Raw genomic sequence first — 17,409 nt, 5'->3', positions numbered from 1 at the left:
TTGATGAGCTCAAATGAAGAAGCAGAAGTAAAAGTACTTTGCAAAGATAGAAGATCTATTTAGAAACAATTTTTTGGTCCACTATGGTGGCTCACACTTGTAATCCCAGTACTTTAGGAGGCCAAGGCAGGAGGATCACTTGAGGACAGGAGTTTGAGAACAGCCTGGGCAAAATAACCAGACCCTATCTCTACAAAAAAATTAAAAATTAGATAAGCATGGTGGTGTGTACCTCCCAGCTACTGGGGAGGTCGAGGTGGGAGGTTCGCTTGAATCCAAGAGGTCAAGGCTGCAGTGGGCCATGATCATACCACTGTATTCCAGCCTGGACGATACAGCAAGACCCTGTCTCCAAAAATAGAGGCAGTTTATTGTGGTTGCTAAGCAGTTTACTGTGAGTTTTGGAGTAGGACCAGCCTAATTCGTGTTCTAACTCATCCTTTTCACCTTTGAATCCTAAAATGGAAAAAATGATAAATGGAAATAATGATAGTCTTATCATAGCAGTTATGAGGATTAGGTGGAACAATTATTCTATTGTGTTTAGCACATAGTAAGTGCTCGGTAGAGTATTATTTTATGTGTTTTATGCATTATTTTTATTGTCCTTTCTTCCATGCTGACAGCTGTATGTATATAGCTTGTGTGATTAATACACCTTGATAGGCCTCTTCCTCTCTTCTTAAGGGCCCATCTGTTCCTTGGGTGAGTCCAGCTCTTTCTTTATTTGCCTCTTACATACTGGCCAATTCTCTTTTAAACATCTGTTACACGTCCATGTAGTCTATGACCTTAGGGTCTTATTTTTTATTTTGCTTGTCTAATTTTGGATAAAATGATAAAGAACAATAGCTAACATTTGTGTCTGTTTAGAGTTTTACAAAAGACTTTAATATACATTGTCTCATTGGATACCAAGGAATAAAATGGTGATGACGACGATGATGATGATGATGATGATGATGATAGCGATAATGACTATAATGATCATTGCTTTTTACAATGGGACAAATAAATCATACAGAGAAAAAGTTATTGCATTATATCCCCAAACTCTAAGTGTTAGAGACAGGACTCATCCCGTCTATGCTCCAATCCTATACTAGACTAAAGAGAGAAATATTTTATCTGTTGCATGTTTTTTCTTAAGATGCATCTTGGCTTTTTACCCCTACTCATCTCCCCTCAGAAAGGTACTGTTGAAATTTTTAGTTTGAATTCCAGTAAGCTGATTCATTAATTTTTGCAATATTGAAACTTTCTACCCAAGAACATAGTTTGCCCCATCAGTTCCCATCTTCTATATCCTTTGGTCAAGCTCTGCAGTTTTCTTTATGTGTGGTATACATATTTCTAATTAAGCTTATTTTAGGTATTCTATACTTTTGTATTAATTTGGATGAGCTCTTTTCATTTTTTTCTAGTTGATTGTTGCTGACATTTAGGAAATCTATTTATCTTATAATCTATGGATTTTGATTACTGTTTTATAGTAGTTACTCCAGCTAAACTTGGTTAGAAGTAATCATTTCTTCAGTAGATAATCTTCTTAGGTTTTAAAAGCAGAAAAAATATATAATTATCAATGATATTTGATAATTTTTTATTCTTTCCAACAAATTAATGTAAACTATGTTTTGTTAATATTGTTATGGTATGGATACTTTTTTAGCATTAGAGACAATGAGGAAGTTGGCTTAGGTTTACTTTTTATTGTCAAGAGTAAATATGTATACTCTGAAGATTAAGCCACATGAATAAAGTTAAGTTTCATGTCCTGTGACTATCTCTAGAATAAGAACTTTTGAAAGGTTTCCTTGCTTTGACAGGTTTCTTAAAATATAGTTGGGTATATCCTTTAAGCTTTTTCAACATTAAATAGGAAACAAAGAGGATTCAGTTTTCACATTTAAGTAGCCAGTCATTCACTGGCTTGATGGCAAGAAAGCAAGCAAAAGTTATTTCTGGAGCACCGACATAAAATTCACTGACTGAAATTAATTTACTAATTGAAAATAAATTCACTGACAGTGAATATGATCAAGCTTACCTACGTTTTGCATTGATAATAATTGGTATGTTTTTCTTTTTTCTTTTTATTGCAGCAAAATAAAGTATCAAGCAAGAGTACATTTTTTTTCGTAAAACATAAAGGGAATGACTGTGTTGCACTTTGTTTTCTGTGTTCCCTGGGACAGGACACATGATTGTCAAACAGAAATAATAATTATTTATATTGATAAATATTTAAATACTTAAAGTATAGAAAAGTAGAACTTTAAAACCTAAAGAAGGTCAGAGTTTAAATAAGGAAACTGAGATCTAGAGATCTGAAACAGCCTATAAAAGTTCTCCTATGCAGCAGTGGTTCCAGTTATAGTTCTAGTTCTAGAAAAGAACTACAAGTCAGATTTCTTGACTCTACATTCATCTATATTCAGACAATTTTAAAAACATGCCCGATAGATAATTACCATTTTGTTTATTTAAAATATACAATAATTACCATTTTGTTTATTTAAAATATGATTAATTGCATTAATGCTCACTGATGGTCCCCAGTCTCACCAAATCATCATGACTTCAAATAGCCAGTACTTCATAGATCATTGTACTTTGGACATACGTTTAAAGTTTCCAGGGTCATTCTTCCAGGAGCAAACCTCAGCCCGGGTCCTGCCAGATCACATTTGTCTGCATCTACTCTATGGACAGAGAAGACGCAGGAAGAATTGTCCCCATTGTTCTACATAGGGCAATGTACAATGGTGGAAGAGGAGCCATCTCTTATTTTCAAGTCAAAATCAGAGAACCAACTATTAGATAGGTTTATCTTGCCTATCTTTTGTTGAAACACAATAGCATTACAAGGGTAATTATTAGTTATCTTTAGAAACTTCGAATTAAACTCTGAAAAACAAACCAAAAGTTTTTCATCTCTACGTTGGTAGATCAAAGAGGGGCTGCTAGACCTATATTTTATTTAATAATCCTTATAGCTGACAGTGTTGGTTGGCTCAGTCAATACCCACTGCAATTTATTTAGCTGTTTCTTCCTAATATACACTTTGGAAAGCTAAAAACTACATTCGCCAGACTCCCTTACAGCTAGGATCTAGACAGAAAGCCTTAGTTCCACCAATTAGAGCCATCCCATTTATGACTTGGAGAAATAAAAGGAAGTGGCTGTGCAAAGAAAAATTGGATCTTCTGGATAAGAAGCCTTTTTTGTGAGACAGCAGTGGCAAAGCTCTTGAGGTCCAATCTCAAGGGTGATCAGTGCCTAGAGATGGGCGGTGGTATTTCACTATAAGAGCCCTGGATTCCCGGATGCTTTGGTTCTGCCTGTCTAATGAACAGACCTGGGTCTTTGATTATCCTAGAGAGTCTGTGTTCTTCGTAATATCCTTTAATACTCCTTTCTGCTTAAATTTTCTAGACTTGACTTTCTTATTGAACTAAGAACAATAATTTATATAACCTTAGTACTTCTACTTATAATCATAGCTAATCATAACATTACAATGTATCTATGTAACATTTTTACATATACAAAATAGTAGTGACACTATTGTGATGTTTTAACCTTCTATGTAATAGGTAGTCTTCTAAGCACTTTACACATATTAACTTATCTAATCCTCCATTTTAATGATAAGGAAACACAAATGTGGAGAGGATAAGATGCCTGAGATCACAAAGCAAACAAGCAAGAAAGAGAAGCTCAAATGTAAACCTAGGCAATTTAGCTCTGTAGCCCCCCAAGCTCTAATGCCTGAAAATCTTATGAAAAAATTATTATTATTATTACTATTTTGCAGAAGCAGAGGTGAAGTACATTCAGAGACATTCAGTGACAGGAGTAGTTCAGCTGATAAGTGACAAGGTATAGTGGACCCAAGATCTCCAGAGTCCACATCCAAGGGTCTTTCTGCTACATACTACTGCTGGTCAGACTTTCACCCTATTGCTTATTTATCCATTCATTTATTCAGATTGTCCATTATTTATGCATCTCTCCATTCATTCAGCTGTATCTTTCCTTTGAGAGTACTATGGCTTTTCCGTTTGTGGAAGACTCTGGAGTTTGCATTCCCAGGGCCTCTTTCTATAATGTGCTGAGACCCACACCTCATTTCCTTTGGGGTTCTGTAGAGGTGTAGCATGGCCCATAAAAAACACCATCTCTGCTCATATCTCATGATTTTTGCAAATTAATGATCTAAGTAAAATGGGCCATTGCCTTTAAAAGTGTGCTATATAAAATGATAATAAATGCCAGGCTCAGGATCATAATGGAAAAACAACTGTTTGGGGTATTTTGCTATGGTACAGTTCTCCAGCCTGAGTACTTTAAGTAGAGTGGGCTGGGGTTTTTTTTTTTGGTGGGGGCGGGGGCAGGGGGTTCCATATTCAATGCCTTGAGTCTTCACACAGGGCTGGATGCAGAGAGAGAACTGCCTGTGAAGTCAGGAGACGCTTAAATCCGAGTCCTGCCAATAGGCGTATCAATTAGACAGTGACCCAGAAATTCTTGGAAGAGTGATTTTGAGCTCCCTTCTCTCTCCTTAAAGGCTCCTTTTCTTCCATGATTTCTTGGTAGAAAGCTGGAAGAGCTGGGATTTTTGCCAAGGAAGGTTTAGGGAAACAAAAGTTAACTGCTGTAGCTTTGAGAAATAAATTGCTCTGTGAGGCAAAGGAAAATTCAAAGATCTTGGGAGAAAAATGAAGCCACAGTTTCAATTATAACTGTAACCAGGTTTAGACCCAACTTTAGGCCAAGTGTCATCCAGACAGATGTTCTTGCAATTTGGTTTCCATAATAAATGTTGTACTTGTGAAAATATTTTAATGACATCTCAGCACTTTACTAGCCCTCAAATTCTAGGAGATTTTCCAGGTCAGGAGAGGACCATTTGCACCATCTCACCCAGTGACCTCTCTCATTCTGCTGGGGCTCATGAAGAACATTAAACTTGCAGATGCAATTATTGCATAATAAAGTATTGATTTCCTAAGAAACTCTATAACATTTTCTTCTTCATAATTAGCATCTACAAGGAATACATCCAAGAACTTTTATAAAGGATTAAGCACCTATTGCCACTTGAATGAGACACTTAGTACTTTAGTAAAAGAATAAACAATGTTAGAAAATAGCTTCAATTTGCAGAACTACAAATTAGATGCATATCACATATAAGGGTTCTCACAATGTCCTAGTTTAGATTTTATTTATTTATTTATTTTTTAAATTTATTTATTATTATTATACTTTAAGTTCTAGGGCACATGTGCATAACGTGCAGGTTTGTTACATATGTATACTTGTGCCATGTTGGTGTGCTGCACCCATCAACTCGTCAGCACCCATCAACTCGTCATTTACATCAGGTATAACTCCCAATGCAATCCCTCCCCCCTCCCCCCTCCCCATGATAGGCCCCGGTGTGTGATGTTCCCCTTCCCGAGTCCAAGTGATCTCATTGTTCAGTTCCCACCTATGAGTGAGAACATGCGGTGTTTGGTTTTCTGTTCTTGTGATAGTTTGCTAAGAATGATGGTTTCCAGCTGCATCCATGTCCCTACAAAGGACACAAACTCATCCTTTTTGATGGCTGCATAGTATTCCATGGTGTATATGTGACACATTTTCTTAATCCAATCTGTCACTGATGGACATTTGGGTTGATTCCAAGTCTTTGCTATTGTGAATAGTGCCGCAATAAACATACGTGTGCATGTGTCTTTATAGCAGCATGATTTATAATCCTTTGGGTATATACCCGGTAATGGGATGGCTGGAAACAACAGGTGCTGGAGAGGATGTGGAGAAATAGGAACACTTTTACACTGTTGGTGGGATTGTAAACTAGTTCAACCATTATGGAAAACAGTATGGTGATTCCTCAAGGATCTAGAACTAGATGTACCATATGACCTAGTTTAGATTTTAGAAGAGAGTTTTAATATATGATATAAGCCATTCTGAAAATGTCATTTAAAGGCAAATTGAATATCTTCTCATAGTTGATACAGATGTTACTTTTGCTTGATGATGGGATAACTTACTGACTCATCTCCTATGGACAGTTTTCACCCATTAAAGCATCAGAAATAAGAACAATGCACAATTATAAAATGAAAGTTTAGTTAAAGTCAAAGAAATGTTCAAGTACAATTTAAAGGTAATTTCTGAGCTGGGTGCAGTGGCTCATGCCTATAATCCCAACACTTTGGGAAGCCAAGGTAGAAGGATTGCTTGAGGCCATGAGGTCACTACTAGCCTGGGCATCATAGTGAGACCACCATCTCTATAAAAAATTTGAAAACCAACCATCTGTGGTGGTACATGCCTGCAGTTACCAGGGAGGCTGAGGTGGGAAGATCACTGAGCTTAGAAGTTCGAGGTTACAGGGAGCTGCAACCACTATAGCTGAAGACTGTCTCAAAAAAAAAAGATAATTTTTGCGATGTAGAACTGAGGTTATTTAATACTCCACGTGAACAAAGGCTATGATGACTTTGAATATCTTCAGGGGAGGAAAGAGAAGATTTATAAATAAGTCATCAACACAAGGTGTTTTCTCACATATTTCTGGTTTGCTTCTGTTGAAGTTGAAGGAGTGTTCTCATATCTGTTATATGTTCTGTTGAAGTTTTCTCCGGAACATGTTGAAATTAGCTCTGGGGAAACTTTAGACACAAGGGCTACTAGATCTTACAAAACAGTATGCTAACTAACAGAGCTCCAGCCAACCTGCACTCCATTTCCAATCACAGCACTGATGAGCTCTGCCACTTAAAAATATTCCCATCTTCAGCTCTGTGCTTCAATTCTGCTGACTGGGAAGCAATGTGGCATTGGCCTTGAAATCAGAGAGGCATGGTATCACTTATTCCTTCTGTGTCTCTCAGGAAGAGACATTCACTCAATCAACCAAAAGATTTGTTGAGTTCCTGCTATGTCCTCAGTACCGTGTTGAAGGGAATTTGGAGGCAATATTAGAAAGGAGACATAGCTCTTGTCCTCAGGTCACTGACAATGACAGTATGTCAAATACATGTGCACAATGACCAATCGTATGTAACTGTGCAGGTAGAGCTTTTGCCCATGTTGTTCTCTGTGCCGAGAAGGCGCTCCCTTTATTTATTCAACCAACCAAGTCTAATCATCTTTCAAGATGTAGCTAAAATCCTCTTCCTCCCAGGAAGCTTTCTCTAAACTTAAAGTTCATAGCTTCAGTATTTTTCAGATGTTAAAATTATCTTTTCATGGTTCTGGCTTAGTTATTAGAATCTGGTTCATCCAAACGAGAATTAGTTACGTTACTCTTCATATCCTAGGGCCTCTCTTTTTGCTCACTTTTCTCATCTCCTACTGGTCATTCTAGTTGGCCAGCCCCACCTGGAGGTGGGAAGATAAGGGAGTCTCAGATGCCTTGTGTGGAAGTCACCATCTGGAGCACAGAGCAGGGCAGAGAAAACCAGTGAATGGATCTGGGGAGGAGGAAATGGAGAATAATCAGCATACAGCCCTCTGACCCGCCTGCCAAATTACAAAATATATGTCCTCTGGGCAGATACCGTTTTAAGAATGAGTAACTTAGTTAATGTACCCAGCTAGGGAACAACATATTCAGCCTAGGGGCTCATGACTTCGGGAGCAGAAAGTAGGCTGCATTAAAAACCCTACTCACCTCCTAGGCTGGGCGCCTTGGTGTCAAGGTAAGCCTCACAATAGTATACAGTAGTCCTGCCTATACCAATCCTGACCCATCATATATGACTATTAGCATAGAAAGCATATGGCCCCAATTATAGTTGTGATAGGAAGTTCATAAAGTGGGTCTTCAAGGAATCCTTGAAATAGCTGGGCTTTTGTCACTAGCAGAGTGAAATAACTTTGCTGTCTTGCCTCCATCTACCAAAGCTCATTTCCCCAGACAAGACCCTGCTGCCTTGGACTTCTCTGGAACCTGTGTGACTCCTCAAATATTGGCCAAAATTCTGGCATACTGCCTGGGACCAGACCCTCTATTTCTACCACAGATCACAGCTCCAGGTACCTCCAGCTACTGCATGTAGATAGACCTCAGGGAAGAGTCTTCATCTATCCCTACTAGTTTTGTACCTTAATCACATACACATTTCCCATAATCTGGAAATAAACAAATGCATCTTTCTTCTGCTATTATAGGGTCATTGGTTTCAGAGGTTTAAAGAGGGAGGGACCAAATTCACACCTACAAAATGATCATTTCTAATAGCTTTAAATCGTCAGTAATCTGCACAGACAAGACAGCCTTGGTGTTCTGGGAGTGACTGCATGCTTACCTGTGTTCTCAGGCTCCCAAGCCCTTTGAAAGGTAGGAGTGTCCCTGCCTGTCTCTCTTTTTCTCACTGTTTCTGAAAGCTCTGTTCTTGGCTGGGCTCCTTTGGTATGCAGAAATGTCCAGCTGAATTTCATTCTTTGCCCCCTTCTCCCTGCAAAAGAACCCAAAAAACTACAAAAAAACCCCCCTGAAACCCAAAATGTTAATTGGGTAGCTGCACTGTGGGCTATTTGCAAGAATTTATTTTTTAAATTATAATTCCAGTTATCTAATTATGTATTCAACCCAGTGTGAATGAGTCTGTACCATGTGCCACGTACTGAAGTTACTGAAATAAAAATCAAGGTCTCTGTCCTCAGGAACACACACACACACACACACACACACACAACAAAACACCTTAAATTCCAGATCCTTGAGCTGAGGAGAATTTAAGAGTTCTGCTAAGTTAGGCTCTTACTTCTCAGCAGCTAGGCTATTATCTCCACCTTATAAATGACCCATGGAAGGGTCAGTGATATGGTTTGGTTGCATTTCTACCCAAATCTCTTCTAGAATTGTAGCTCCTATAATCCTTGCATGTCATGGGAGGGACCCTGTGGGAGGTAATTTAATCATGGGGGTGGTTAACCTCATGATATTCTCATGATAGTGAGTGAATTCTCACGAGATCTGATGGTTTTATAAAGGGTTTTCCCCACTTCTATTCACTTCTCTTCCTGCCACCACGTGAAGAAGGACATGTTTGCTTTCCCTTGTGCCATGATTACAAGTTTCCTGAGGCCTCCCCAGCCATGCTGAACTGTGAGTCAATTAAACTACTTTCTTTTATAAATTACCCAATCTCAGGTATGTCTTTATTAGCAACATGAGAACAGACTAATACAGTCAGAGAATTAATAGTTTAACTTCCCCAAGGTCTCATAGCTGTTTAAAGGTAGAGAGGAAGCTAGAGCACTGCCCTTTCTGCCTTGTACAGTGTCTTGGTTAGTAGAGGAAAGTATTACCCTTGGATATGCTGAGAAATTCCCATTACCTGACTGGTAGTTGCTAGAAGCTGTGTCACCTCTATTCACAAGTGGAACCTCTATTTACCTCCATTCACAAGTGGAACCATAAACAGGCTGTTCTTGTTAGATGTTGCATTGGTTTGTAACACTTCAATATTTAAAAAGAAAATCAGAGAATATAAACGGGATAGTGACCTCATTTTCAAAGCCAGCCCTAAGGTCTGCAGTGCAAGGTTTCTGGCTTAGTTGTATTTCATAAACCTCAATCTTTGGACTGGAAGGGAGATGGCTTTTCGTTCACTTGGTAGACCAGCTGTCGCTGGGCAGCTGGGCTTGGTTTACTTTCTGGTCGGGGGAAGCACTTGACAGTCTCTGGCCTAGAATGAGGTCCTGAGCACAATGATTCAGTCCTTACTAAAGATGACCAAGCGGGCCTGGCCTCCCCACCTCACATCCACGTGCTTGTATCCTGGTGCCTCTGAAACAAGAACAGAATCCTACTCCACAATCGTGGTTATACTTAGTTACAGAGCAGTGTAATTAATGCCACTTAATGTAAAGTGAAAACAGAATTTCTGCAGCTGCCAACTTCCTCTGGCTCAGCCAGTACTATATGCCGACTTCATTTATAAGCATTATTTTCTTTTTCATCATGCTGATTGCAGAAAGAAAATCACTCCAAGAAAGGGAAACAGTCATCAAACCTCAACTGACAACACACCAAATACAAAATTTAGATTGCAGGTATTGATTTCCATCTAGCATCATGCCAATTGCTCCATAAAATTGAAGACCTCCTGACATCTTAGTCAATGGTCAATTTGAATGCATCAGGCCCACGACCTCTGGTGGATCCCGGATCAGGATCTTAGCTGGTGTCACATTTCCTATTTTTTCAGTTCATTCATTCCCTACCATTACCCCCAGATTATCTGATAAATATATGAGAAAAGCTTCATACAAATAAACTTTTAGTTTTCTGGTTATTTAGTCATTGCCATAATTTCATTAGCAAGGGCCTGGCTGCCCCTGTAGGCATTTTCTTACATTCCTTCTACTATGCTTGGTTGTGGGATCCACGATCCAGAAGACATGGATGGAGCAAGCTCTGTTGGGTCATAGTGGAAGGCACCACTGTGTACAGAAATCTTTAGAGTTAAAGCAAAGACATTTAATGCTTGGAAAATAAGAGTTTTCTTAAACGTTCCTTAATAATACTAGGGAAGATACGAATTTTTACATAAGGTTATGGTAAGGGTGAATTTGATTTTTGTTCTCAGCCAAGCTTCTAACTAGTGTGTATGGGTTGATACTGGAGAGGTGACAGGGAGAGGGTTGCAAATCTCTAACAGTGCACATGTTAATTGAAGTCAATACTGTCTCAGAAAATAGATGAAATCTGATGAGACATCTTGTTTAACTATCAAACACTCCTGCCAGTTAAAATTCCAGATCCCATTCTGGCTCTTTTGAACAATTCTTAATATGTCAATTGCCCAGAAGCAACTTGTTTTCTGCAGTGATGACACAGACTTAGGGAAGATGGAAAAAAAATCACCATGAGTCATATCTAACTCCACCTTTCAACATCTTTGCACTATTCTGTGTACCCTTTGAAGCCAGTGGGAGCTTCCGCAGCAGAGCAAGTACATCAGGTTGGGAGGGTGGATTGGAAATCAGGCCATCCCTGGAAATGAAACACTATCAATAATTAAATTCAGCCCTTTGTCAATGCACATTTTCCAAAAGTACTGGAAATCTCTGAACAGTGCAATTAGAGAATTCTGCTCTTCAACAATTGAATTTCCCACATATTGCTTTAACTTTCAATACATATGAAAATGCTAATGTCTATTGTTATACAGAGAGAATGATGGGAAAAAGCCAAAGCAGCCTCCAGAAAACAGCAACAAAAAATGGCCTCCACCCTCTCCCCCAGCCCCCTGCGCCCCTAATTAGAGCGTCATTAGAGTTGTACAGTTTACAGCCTCGATAATCAATTACATTCTATCCTTCATCCTCTGGGGCCCCCACACCCGGGCAGGGCAGAGCCAAAGCAGACTTCTAGAGCAGTTGAGATTCACGCAGGGTGAGGCACAGATGTCCTTGCTAGCTATGGCCACATCAAAGGAGGATTTTCCTTGTCCTCTTAAATGGGTGCTGTATGATAGGATTCAACTCCACTCATGCAAAATCTAAAACAATATCCTGCCCTAGGCAAAACAGACACATTTCCTCTCCACACTCTCTCATCCTCTCGTATATCTTCCTCCTTTCTCTCCCCACTGTCCCTCCAGCTTCATTTTGTTGGATTTTGTCAGATCCATATTTTACGGCTCCAAAAACTTTCCCTCTGTGCTTTCTCCCTGGCTTTCTCTACCCCAACAAAACATGTTTTTTCTTTTGTTTACTTGGTTTTCCTCTTTCACCTCATCTGATTAACTGACCTAAGCTAAAGTATTAATGGCTGAAAGCGACTTAAAGTGGTAATTCAGCCAGATAACATACATGTAAGGTAGTGAAAATTTTATCATTTTAGATACTAGCATAATCTCTCTTCTAGGATAAGAAACTGTCATTGTTTGGGGGAAATAACTTTTTTAGCTATTTGGGGTAGAAAGTGAGACTCAGAGGATAACAGTTTCAACAGAATCAGGTGGTTTTGTTTTGTTTTGTTTTTGGGACAGAGTTTCACTCTTGTTACCCAGGCTGGCAATGGCGCACTCATCTCACCACTACCTCTGCCTCCCAGGTTCAAGCGATTCTCCTGCCTCAGCCTCCCGAATAGCTGGGATTACAGGTGCCCACCACTATGCCCAGCTAATTTTTTGTATTTTTAATAGAGACAGGCTTTCCCCATGTTGGCCAGGCTGGTCTTGAACTCCTGACCTCAGGTGATCCATCTGCCTTAGCCTCCCAAAGTGCTGGGATTACAGGCATGAGCCACCCCATATCATGTGGTTTTTAACACATCCTTTAAGTGCTTTTCTTGGGAGACTAAAAGAAACATGCTTTGCTTCTGAGAGGATAGGGAGAGAAGAGAATAGATGGATAGAAAGGTACAATGAGGGGAAGAAGGAATGGCATGAACTTGAGCTCTTTGTGAGATAAACAACTAGTGAACTTTCCACATGGGAATGGGCAAAGCAGATTTTAAGAATGAGAATGTCTAATATTTAAAATTGTGCTTATTGTTGCAATGCAAACTGTCTTTTCCAACTCCTTCTAAGTCTTTTTTTATGTCTACTTGATGCACAAGTGCTTTTTGTGAGCAGATTTTTGTGTGCATTTGTAGCATTTTATGTACTATGAAAACAGTAAGATTACAAAAGCAGAGGCTTTCTCTAGGGTAGGGGTGTATGACTTGGAGGCTGTGGATCACTAAGAGGCCTAGTGATAAACTTATGGACATGAGACACCCTGAAATTGTGCACAAACATTATGTATTTGAACAAAAATGCTCTAATTTCCCTCTTACTCTCAAAGGGGCAATCACTTCTCAAAAATTATGAAATCTGCTTCTAGAGCTCTTGAGGGCGTGTAAGTATAGACAATCAGAACTGAGAAGAACAGTGAGATTCCTCCATCTAGGTATAGACCTCGGGCCTTTTCTCTTCTGAGATTATTCTCTTTTCTTAAATGACTCTAGATCTATGGCTCCTTGTGTGATCTAGGCACTTACTCCCATGATCCAGAGCCTACAGCCAATGCCCTCCTTTGAAGCTCCACTTGACTGTGTCAACTCAACTGGTGCCAAGAGGAAACTTTGAATCTTTCCCTCACACCCAGTCCTTTTCAGGATCACAGTGTTCTTAGCTGTGTATAGTAGACCAAGGAGTCATCCTTGATGTTTCACTCTCCACTATCATTCTTCCCCATATCCATTTCTTTACCAAATTTTATGATGTTTCAACTTCCTAAATGTCTTCCAAATCTGCTCACTCTCCGCATGTCTCTCTGTATCATTCTAGACCCAGCTACTGCTGTCTTTGATTTACTACTACATAACCACTTGCTTAGGCTACCATGACCACCACTGACCCCTCTTCGGATCATTCTTCATGTTACTTTCGAACTGTCACAGGTTGGGTTTCCCCGGAAGCAGACTTGAGATGGAGGTTAGCAAGCAAGAAGTTGATTAGGGAGTGTTTCTTGTGGAAATGAAGGGAAGTAAACTTGGGCAGAGGGAGAAGCTGAGCAGCATAAAGTCTCAACTGAAGCCTCATCCAACACTGTGAGGGTTTCTGAAGGTAGGGTGACCTTTCAGAGCTGTTTCAAGGTGGAAAGAGCAGGGTATAGGCCTTTCCACTCCTGCACTAATTAAGATGGGGCTCTGGAAAGAAGTGCAACCTTGTGCCTGGTGATTCTGCAGTTTAGGCAATTCCCAAAGGTATTTTACAGGTAAAGCTTTCTTCTGGCAGAACTCCCAGCAGCTGAGGTAATGGGGTTTTCTTTTTTCTTTCTTTGTTTTCTTTTTTTCTTTTAGAGACATGGTCTCACTCTGTTGCCCAGGCTGGAGTGCAGTGGTGCAAACATAGCTCACGGTAGCCTTGAACTCCTAGGCTCAAGCAATCCTCTTGCCTCAGCCTCCCAAATAGCTGGGACTATAGGCAATGCACTACCATGCCCAGCTAATTTTTAAATTTTTTTGTAGAGATGGAGTCTCACTATGCTGCCCAGGCTGGTCTCCAACTCCTGGTCTCAAGCAATCCTCCCAACTCAGTGTCCCAAAGTGCTGAATTACAGGTATGAACCACTGTGCCTGGCCATATTTTTGATTTTTGAAACAGAATCTGGTGGCACAGTAACATTTTCAATTCTGATCATGTCATCCCTTTGTTTAAAACTCCTCAGTGACCTTCCAGTGGCTCTTAGGAGAAGCCTGAACATAACCCTACAAACTGTGCATGATCTGACCCCTACTTGGTCTTTCCAACTTCACCTCCATTCTACTGAGCTTTGCTCTCTGGACTCAGCCACATTGGGTGTTTACAGTCTCTCATATTTATCTTGCTTCTTCCTACCACCAGGCCTTTGCATGTGCTATCTCCTCTTTTGCCATTGTTCCCCCTACCTCCTCTTCACCTAGTAAGGCCTTTAGATCTCACCTCAACACTTCTTCCTAACCTCCGTGACTGGGTCACTCCCTCATTATAGGCTCTCACGGCACTTGTTTCTTTGTGCAGTAGCATATGTGTTGGCTGTAAGTTTTGTATTCGTTTATATGGTTATTTCCTAGTAATCTATTACTAGGAAATATCTAGAGGATAGAGCAGTGTCTATTTTACCCACCATTGAATTCCTAGGGCCTTTTACAGTTCCTGATCCATAGTGAGGGCTCAGAGAATATTGTTGAGTGGAAAGTGAATGAATGCCCTTATTTTATGGCTCAGGTCACCAAAGATTGAAGAGATTGCATGGAGTTGTCTAGGGTCAAACAGCTGCTTACTGTCAGGGAAGGATATTTCAAGTCATAGTGTATTTGCATATTATTTGGAGATTTTTGTGGCCTATTCATAGTTAAGTTTACAGCTAAAATTTGATTACTGCTTCTGCCTTTTGACCCCCCTCTTGAACTGGACCATTGATTTTTCTCTCCTAGTACTTACCCACCTTGATTGTTGTCTTCACTCAAATAGTCACCAATTTAAATTTCAAAGAAAAACTTCGAATGGATTGGTGGTTTAAATCCAACCAGAGAAGACTTTAAAAAAATTCTACGTAACACCAAATACTCAGTTTGACCAATTCTTTTGCTTTTCATCCAGTTGCTTTAAAATGATAGAGCGGCAGTCTTTATTTCAGTCAGATGCCCCGCCCCCTACCCCATCCACACTGCATGGAAAAGAGAGTGAGAGAAACAAGGAGAAGGAGGTTGGACCACAGGTATATTTCTGGGCTCAAGTTTAGAGAACGATGATTTGGAATCTGGGGCATAATTCACCAATCAGGCTACACATGCAAATGAGAACATACTGACTTGTTCAAAAGAGTTCCGTAAATAATATTATTCATCTCCTAGAAGCAAGCCATATTTTTACTGGACTTTTTACTTCAGCCTTGCATTACTAATGAGAATATATATTTTTAAAACTCTGTTATTTATTTCCCTTCTGCTTAATATTTCAATCAAACATACATTTACTATATTAATCACAGGACATGATAGTTTTAAAACCTCAGAAATCATTTTAATTGAATACCTCATGTCTGTTTAATCTAAAGTTAATAAAACCTTTTTTTTACATCATTGTATCCAATTTTAATTTCTTGCTGTAGGACATTCACCTCTCCCCTCTCTGAATTATTTTTAAAGTTAGTCTTCTAAAAACTTCCTATTTTATTTTGAAATCAAAGTTAGATTTTTATGTCAATATACTAACTTGTTATTTACTAGAATCAGTGCAATAACCAACAAAGTGGAGAATTGTATATCAATGATAAAAATTTGTAACATATTTACTCAAAGTACATTGTGAAGTAAGAAAATCTCAGCCGATATCAGTCATCTTCAGATGTGAACAGAATTGGGTGAAGAAGAAATTTCTGTTATATAACCTTTAAGTATCTGTGCATTGGTGGAAGTTCTAGATGGGAGACATAGGGGGTTTGCACATGGCACCAAGTGGCATTTCTTAAATTACTTTGACTAGAAATTGCATGGCCACAACAATTATGGATTTGGGATATTCAAGCCATAGAATTCATTGTTCCACAAATCTGCAATGTTTCCAGTCTTTCCCATTTACTTCAGAGATGCATGTTGTTCTTTATCTACATATAATAGGTAAAGAATGATACTTTAGCTCTTCCTTTGATTAGAATTATCTGGCTGCATGTTCCTGTTGTAAAATGAAGAGAAATCTGAGTTGAGAAAATCTGTCTCAGAAACATATGGAACCTATTTCTTTAGGGGTTCATTTACTGGGGACCAATTAGCTGGGCAAGTATTGACTCCTTTTATATTTTGTATCCAGTGTTGTCTAGCAGAGGGCTTCACTATGGCTCTTCTTACACAAACACCTCCTTTGCCTGACCAATACTGTGCAAGGTCAACAAACCCTTCCTGTTGGAAAGTAATATTTCAATATCATATAGCTGGGGTGACCATAGAATTCTTCTGCCAAACTAGGAAATATTTTAATATGAAAGGGGAAGCACTATTGAGTCAGGGCAACAGGTGCAAATCTCAAGCATCCATGGAAAGACAGTACATATGGTTACTCTATAGTATATCTGGAGCACCAACCTCTTTCTCCTCCAGAATAACTTACTTTCTATGAAACTTTCTCACAAAAAGTTTAATTCATGTTTTGTGCCTCATAAACACAGCCTGATGCAGGATTCTTAAAATCATTTGAATCTATCACATCATAGATCTGCTACAGGGGAAATTCTCAAACTCCAATAAATGACCTGATCTATATTAGATATTGAGTCCACGTTAAAGTCCCTCTGGCATAGTTCTTCTCATGGTTTTATAATCCCAAGTTCCACAATCGCAGGCAATAATGACAAAGGGTAATCAACTTTCTGCATGACTACAGAGCTCTTCCAAGAACTAGATCAGTATTTAATTAGTCACAATGCTATCCTTGCCCATTCTAAGTTGTTTTCTGTTTTCCTGAGCCTGGGGTACTGTCTCCAAAGATGCGAGGGCCCCAATGAAGGATATCATAGAAAACTGCCAGAATTTTAATATTCTGACCCTTACTCCCTAAGAGAGTAACTATAAGCCCATTTAAGGAAGAATACAGCCAGTGGAGTTTGGGCATTACTCATCACATTGCAGACCATTCTGTTTTTGAAGAGACAGGTTGAAGGTAAACAGACCTGCTTGTTGCTGCCTTTCCTGGAGTTACACAATCTTGGTATCATACCCAGAGGTCAAATGAGAGAATCCTAATTTTTTTTTCCTGAGGGAAATATTGTTTAGAAATTTCTCTTCCTGAGAGAATTTTTTGTTTTGAAGTGACCAGAAAGGATGAGTTATTGAACAACTCTTGCATCATAATCCAATGAGCAAAGAAGAAGCAGTGCTCCAATTACCTATGGACATTCAC

The sequence above is a fragment of the Macaca thibetana genome, chromosome 13, assembly GCF_024542745.1.
Source record: "Macaca thibetana thibetana isolate TM-01 chromosome 13, ASM2454274v1, whole genome shotgun sequence".
In the NCBI taxonomy this organism is placed as follows: domain Eukaryota; kingdom Metazoa; phylum Chordata; class Mammalia; order Primates; family Cercopithecidae; genus Macaca; species Macaca thibetana.
Note: the sequence above shows the minus strand (reverse complement) of the source record.